General features: G+C 36.6%; 1 non-coding gene across 1 annotated transcript; it reads left to right on the top strand.

Moving 5' to 3' along the window:
• Positions 1–4,605: 4,605 nt before the first annotated feature.
• On the top strand, positions 4,606–4,712 carry LOC117203087 (U6 spliceosomal RNA). The gene has a single exon (XR_004485687.1). It is a non-coding gene; the product is annotated as a U6 spliceosomal RNA (small nuclear RNA).
• Positions 4,713–7,750: the final 3,038 nt, after the last annotated feature.

Below are 7,750 nucleotides of genomic sequence, written 5' to 3'. Positions count from 1 at the left end.
ACAGTGAGAGGCCCGCATACTGCAAAAAATAAATAAATAAATAAAATTCTGTCAAAAATTATGTTTCCTGTCCCCATAACTCGGGCTCTGCAGATTCTGAGATCTTGGTTCCTAAGAATGGAGAATTTCTACCAGGGAGCATATTTAACTTGAAGCTCAGATTGCAACCTGGCCATATTGGATTTCCAATGTCATTGAAATAACAACAGAAGAAGGAAATACTGTACTGACTGGGATGACTAATCCTGATTAACAAGGGGAAATAGGACTGATGCTACCGTAAGGAATGAAAAATGTACACGAAATTCAGGGATTATCTCAGTGTGTCTGTTAATACTTCCAATATTGTTAATGAAAAATCAGAGCTACCCAACTAATGGCTTGGACCAATCAGGAATGAAGTTGAGGGTTACTCTGCCCAGCAAAAGCCCATAACCACCTCAATGCTGACTAAGGACAAAGTGAATATGAAATAGGTAATAGAAAAAGTAGGTTCTAAACCAATTATAGCATTATGATCAGTCACAGAAAGGACTACAGTAATTGTGCTTATATTCTTGCTTGCTATATTATGTATATATTATATGAGCCAAGTTAATTTTCTCCTTCATCTTCTCCTACTAGTTTATGTAAGGAGTGTTGGTGGTTACATCTCTAGCTTAGTCTGCAAGTTATAGGATATTAAATAGGGATTGTGACTGAGCTGAAAAAGAACAAATATCCAGAGATGGGTACAGTGACATTTGAATTTTCATGCCTTGCCTTTGGAGGGAGAGAGTGAGTACATCTTCATTAGACTGAGGGATGACTGCAGCAGGTCAGTGAAAAGAAAAACATCGCTGCTATTTGGAAATTTAAACACAGATATACGGAGAACCAACTAGATATTGTGTCTTGATATGTAGTATGATCCCTGTTCTTTTAAACTGTGTCTTGTAACATGGGGCTTGACAGTTTGGAAGCTATGTTAACTAGATTTACTGGCCAGTGGGGGTTTGGTTTAAATTCTGCCAACGGAAGCCATTTGTGTGAGATTTGGAAGTAGAAAATACAGAGAGGCCACTATTCTCCAGGAGCAGCTGGGCATCTGCAGATGGCAGGTATGGGGTTTTGCCAGTGGCTGTCAGGTGTCCTTCTGCAATGCTGTGGGCAGCATACATCATTGGTGGCGGTTTACTTGGATTCTTCTGCTTTCTGATTATTTGATGTTATTTTTAGTTTCCTTGACCTTGCAATAATTGTGTAAGACCATAATTCCCTGTATTATACCCCTTCCTCCTTAAAATACCTAGCAATAGTTTCTATTTCTCTGATCAAATCCTAATATATATATTGTATCTTTATTCCTATATTTGGCCATTGGCTACTACGAAGACTTTATAAGACTGTGTGGGGCTTCCCTGGTGGCGCAGTGGTTAAGAATCCGCCTGTCAATGCAGGGGGCATGGGTTCGAGCCCTGGTCCGGGAAGATCCCACATGCCACAGAGCAACTAAGCTCATGCGCCACAACTACTGAGCCTGTGCTCTAGAGCCCGTGAGCCACAACTACTGAGCCCACGAGCCACAACTACTGAAGCCCGCACGCCTAGAGCCCGTGCTCCACAACAAGAGAAGCCAGCACAATGAGAAGCCTGTGCACCGCAACAAAGAGTAGCCCCCACTCGCCGCGATTAGTGAAAGCCCACGCGCAGCAACAAAAACCCAATGCAGCCAAAAATAAATGATAATAAATAAATATTTTTAAAATCGTATAAAAAAAAAGACTATGTGAGGTGAACAATGAAAATGTATTTCCAAATATATTTCAAAATGTACGCATAGGGCTTCCCTGGTGGCGCAGTGGTTGAGAGTCCGCTTGCCGATGCAGGGGACACGGGTTCGTGCCCCGGTCCGGGAGGATCCCACATGCCGCGGAGCGGCTGGGCCCGTGAGCCATGGCCGCTGAGCCTGCGCATCCGGAGCCTGTGCTCTGCAACGGGAGAGGCCACAACGGTGAGAGGCCCACGTACAGCAAAAAAAAAAAAAAAAAATGTACGCCTAAATAAGTGCTTATGTGCAGCATTGTCTTACAATACAAAGATAGCCCATAAATGGTATATTTAAATATTCTGCACATTGTGTATTATAGCTCAAGTGGTTCAGTAATAGTCAAAACAAAGTACATTTAATTTGTCTGCTTGAATATTTAGCCAACTCATATTTATTATGTTGGTATCCCAAAATGTTACCCTGCTGAAGTTTCTGCCAGTTTAACTTACTGTGAGTTTGCCAGCATAAATGGAAATAGAAGAACAGGTTTTGTTGTGTGAAAATCATCACAGATCCAACCATATGCTTTTTGAAAACATTATTATTTAAAATTTATTTTTATCTTACTTGAACTGCATATTCTTCTGTGTCACAAAGGGGAAAGGAAAGGAGAGTGATAGTTACTTTCAGCAAAGAAGACTGTATTTATTTTTTTCTTTTAGTTAGACAAGCTAACTCTCCTCCATGTCTTTTAGTCAAACTGCCTGGAAAAGCTTTGTATTTCTAATGGTGTGTCAGCGTTTTTTGAGTGACACTCTACCGATTTAAAAGAAAGAAAAAAATATTTCTAAGATGGAAACCAAATATCTCAAAATGGAGTAGATTCATTATGGAAACTTTTTAAAAATAGTGTTTTAAAGAATATATTCACTTTTAAAAAACTGCCAAATAATTTTTAATCAGCCCAGTATATTTCTAGGCAAATTATTTCAAAATAGATGTTTGTTTAAAAAAGAAGAAAAGAAATATTGAAGATTCTCAAAAGACTTTAGGGGATGAAGTGCAAGTTCCTTGGTGTAACCCACACTCTGGGAGCATCACTCCCCCCTACTGACGCTCCATCACCCCATGGAGTGGCACACACCACAGCGTTTCCATGTGTGACCATTTGCTGCTCCTGGACATACCAACACTTTCAGCTCCTGCTTGAGCAACGCTTGGATCTGAATCCCGTTAGCCACCTGTAAATGTCTTTAGTGGTTTATATGTATCTTTTCAACTGGATTGAGTTTGGTAAGTGTAGAGATTCTTTGATTCATTTGTGTATTAATGGTGCTTAGCAAATGTAGCTCGTAGTTACCAACAAATGGTCGAGAAATACATGAAATGAGTGAATGAATCATAGGATTTTAGATTTGGAAGGAATATTAGGGGTTTTACTGTCCAAATTCCATGTTTCACAAAAGGAAAATGAGGCTTAGTGAGGCTTTGGTTTGGTCAAACTCACACAGTAGAAAAGTAGTGTTGCTGGTCCTGAAACGCAGTTATCTTATCTCAGCTCTCCATTCAGAGGCTTTTCTACCCTTTCACTCCTGGCTAATTTGGAATTTTACTTGGAGGGATTGTGGTCCTTTTTTTTAAATATTTCACTGTGATACTCCTAATATCCTTGGGGACATCATTCACATTTTAAAAATAATTGGAGAAAAGTACCTATAACTTCAGGTATTCAAATAGCTACAGTAGCCCTCTAGTTTTTCAGCTGCCTCTGTCTGTTAGTATTTCAACACTTTATAAAACAGTAGCACCATTGTGGCAATTATATAGTACTTCTATTATGGGTATAGATATTCTATAGCTATATGTGACTTTTTATTATTAAGTTGTCAGAGTTCTTTATAAATTCTGGATACAAGTCTTTGTCAGAGAGATAGATGAAATATCTATCTATCTATCTATCTATCATCTATTTTTCTATCTATCATCTATCTATCTATCTAAAATTTCTACCCAGAATGTGAGAACATATTTTCATTATCTTCCTAGTATTTCTTGATGAGTAGAAATATTAAATTGTGATGAAGTCTAATTTATCCATTTTTAAAATTTTTATGGTTAATACTTTCTGTGTCTGTAAGTACTCTTTGCCTAGCCCCCACATCATTAAGATATTCTTTATGTCTTCTTTGAGAAATTTTATAGAGTTTGCTTTAAAGTTTAGGGCTTTTTTCAACTTAAGTTAATTTTTTGTATGGTGTGAGGTAGGACTTGACCTTAATTGTTTTTTCATATATTAATCTAATTGTTGCAATATTATCTATTTATGGAAAAGATTTTCTTTCTCCATTTAGTAGATTTGACATCATTTTTGAGAGTCAATTCATTATATACAGGTAGGTCTATTTCTGTACTCCCTATTTTGTATTGTTGATTATATTGTCTATTGTCTTAGCAAACTCACTCTGTCTTGATTATTGTAACTTTATGGTAAGTCTTTAAATCAAGTGGGCATAAGTCCTGCAGTTGTATTCTTCTCTTTCAAATAGCTTTTTGCTATTCTAGGTCCTTTTCATTTCCAAATAAATTTTAGAATCCGCTTGACAAGTCACACCATGCAATTCATTGAATCTATAGATCAATGTCAGGACAAAAGACATGTGAACAATATTACTTTCCAATCTATGAACATGGATTTTTTTCTGCTCCTTCATTTAAATCTTCATTTCTCTCAGCAGTGTCTTGTTATTTTCATGAAAGAGATTATGCATCTTTTTTGCAAATTTATTCCTAAAAACAGGCATACCTTTGGAGTTATTGCGGGTTTTGTTCCAGACCATCGCAAGACAGCAAACACTGTGCTCGCTTCAGCAGCACATATGTTAAAATTGGAATGACACAGAGAAGATTAGCATGGCCCCTGCACAAGGATGACACAGAAATTCGTGAAGCATTCCATATTTTTGAGAAACGTGAACTCGCCAAACAAAGATTTCAGTGTAAATGTTGTCTTTACCAAATGAAGTTAAAGGAACAAGTTATATTTAAAGTTTGAATGGAAGAGCCTGCCATTGTTGTTCCACATCTTGTTGTTGCTATTTACAGTCTTTTACTGAGCCTACATCTTCATAAGATTCTTGGCAGGTATATGTTGGACACTTCTGTTTCGTGGTCAAGGCAAGATCAGAGGCCACGGATACTGACAGCTGATTTGTCTGTTTTCTTCTGTCTTCTTCCATGACTGTATCTACTGCCTCATCTTGATTTACAAGCAAAACCTAGAAAACCTACAAAAATAAGTGTTCTGTAGTTTATCTAGGAATAATACAGAAAATATTGCTGTTATTTTGGTGAAGAAAATCAATTTGTATAGTTTATTTCAACCTAAATAAAAGGTGAATTTTGTTTTAAAAAAATAAACAGCAAACATTGCAGTAAAGCAAGTCACAAAAATTTTTTAGTTTCCCAGTGCATATAATGGTTATGTTTACACTATACTGAAGTCTATTCAATGTGCTATAGTGTATGTCTGAAAAAAAAAAAAGGTACATACCTTAACTTAAAAAAAACTGTTGGAAAAATGGCTCCAATATACTTGCTTGACATAGGTTGCCACAAACCTTCAATTTGTAAAAAAATATAGTACAGGGACTTCCCTAGTGGTGCAGTGGTTAAGACTCTGTGCTCCCAAAGCAGGGGGCCCGGGTTTGATCCCTGGTCAGGGAACTAGATCCCACATGCATGCTGCAACTAAGAGCTTGCAAACCACAACTAAGGAGCCCACCTGCTGCAACTAAGACCCAGCACTACCAAATAAATCAATAAATATATTTTTTTAAACGTGATACATGGCAACCTCAATAAAGTGAAGCACAATAAAATGAAGTATTCCTGTATTGTATTTTCGATGCTATATTTTTTAATTGAGAAGGCAAAATCCTACTATCTTATTTCAAGATTTCTTAGTCCCACTTGCATTCAAATAAATTGTAGAAAAAATTTTATTTGTTGGGCAGTGCTTAAATCTTGGAATGTAATTCCACATTGATGTAACTATTACAAAATAGTAGTAACTACAATTATAAAATGGTACTTATTGATCCATGCTAGCTCATCAAAAAAATAATAGTAAAAATGAGTCATATACAATAAATGAATCTGTAGTAGTACTGAAATGCTTCTTCACTCTCCAGCTTAATTTATCTTTCTAAATTAACCATCGGATATTGGACTCTTAAGTACCATTCATGGTTAAGTGTACACTGCTTAATAGACCATGTGATGTAAAGATGTCAAACAGGATTGGTGGTGACAACAGAGGCTGCAGTTTAGTACAGAAGCCTACAGTTAACGCGCGGCTTCTATCTAAGTGGAGTAACTAAGAATAGCTATGAAATCTGCAAAGGAAGCTAGAAGAGATCAACAGAACAAAGAGGTAGCATGAGCCTAGCCACTGTGAGCCGGTTATGCATCCTTGCATTTCAGCAAGGTTGGGCAAGATAAAATTACTTACTATTCCCCTTATTTACTCAAAACAACAATATATTTCTATTCCCCGAATCTTGCCAATGGTCCCATTTCATTGCACATATCAAAATGTAAGAAATCAGTCCTAATAACAAAATGATCACATATTCAGAAGAAATATATATAATGTATTCAGAATGCATATCAATGTATACTGGTGGCCTTCTCTTCATCTTTCATGCTCCAGAATGTGTAAGGTGATTATATCCCTGGCATTTCCTCTTTTATATCAGATACGGGTTGTTTGAAAACTATTTCATCATCACCTTCTGTTTCATCCACTTGGCAATTTTCACTTCTCCGTCAGTGTTGATGTACAAACTGTTGTGTGGCCCTGGCTATCCATAATCATCTTCAGAGGGTCAGAATACCTAAAACCTCTTTATCTTCTTTGATAAAACCTGGCAATTCATAGAGCTCTGATAACCAGTCCTTGAGATATTTTTTTTTCTTTTTCCATAAGACCAGCGAAGGAAGATCACAATTTATTCCTAATTTAGCTCTTTTTTTCCTATTTTTTCTTGGTTTTTAAATTCCTTCTCCATTTTGAGCTTCTGTTTAAGTATTCACTTCTTCTTCTACTATTCCACTGGTAGTATATGATGTCTTTGAAAATAGAACATCCCAGTCTTTAAAAATTTCTTTGGGTAATTTTTCAGATGACATAAACTTACACTTCAAGATTCTTTGCCAAAATGGTAGTTGTTCATTGTTTCAGTCACTATCTTGGCAGTATCTTCATATTCAAACTCAAAGAAGGTGCAGGCTTTGTAATGTCCAGTCTTTTTTACTTCTGGGCAATCGAAGTGTTTTAATGATGTCAGGCTGGGAGCTGGGGTTCAAAAAGCCCTCCAAGTGTATGACCCACAGAGACTACTCCAAAAGGAAGTTCTCCTTGCTGGATGTGCCCTGGTGGACCCCCCATCTCCTTACTTCTCAAACTTCACCTGCTACTGTAGGTTAAGTGACAGTAGCATCTTGCCATACCTGCATAAAACAATTTGTGGAGCCTATGCACTCCACCTTATGCTCCTGGAAAATCTTTTTGATGCTCTTTTGAATAGCATTTAAAAATTAATTTTCTAATTATTTTTTCATAGTATATAGTAACACAATTGACATTTGTATATTAATCTTCTATCCTATCACCTTGCTAAATTTTACTTGTAGTAAAAATTTTAGATCCCATTGGACTTTCACATAAACCAAAAGGTCATCTGTGAATAAAAATGGTTCTAATTTTTCTTTTCCCATTGGTACCCTTTTCTGGTTATACGAAGTAGCTTTTTTCCTAAAATTAGGGGAAATGAGTTCAATTTTAGCATTAATTATGATGTATGTTATAGGTTTTCATAGATCTCTATCAGATTGTGGAACTTTCCACCTACTCCTACATTGCTAAGAGTTTTCCCATGAATGGATGTTGCATTTTGTCAATTTTTTCTCCTTCTATTGAGATAATTGCATGCTTTTTTA

Source organism: Orcinus orca, chromosome 3 (genome assembly GCF_937001465.1).
Source record: "Orcinus orca chromosome 3, mOrcOrc1.1, whole genome shotgun sequence".
Taxonomy (NCBI): Eukaryota; Metazoa; Chordata; class Mammalia; order Artiodactyla; family Delphinidae; genus Orcinus; species Orcinus orca.
This window is presented reverse-complemented; position numbering and strand designations above follow the sequence as displayed.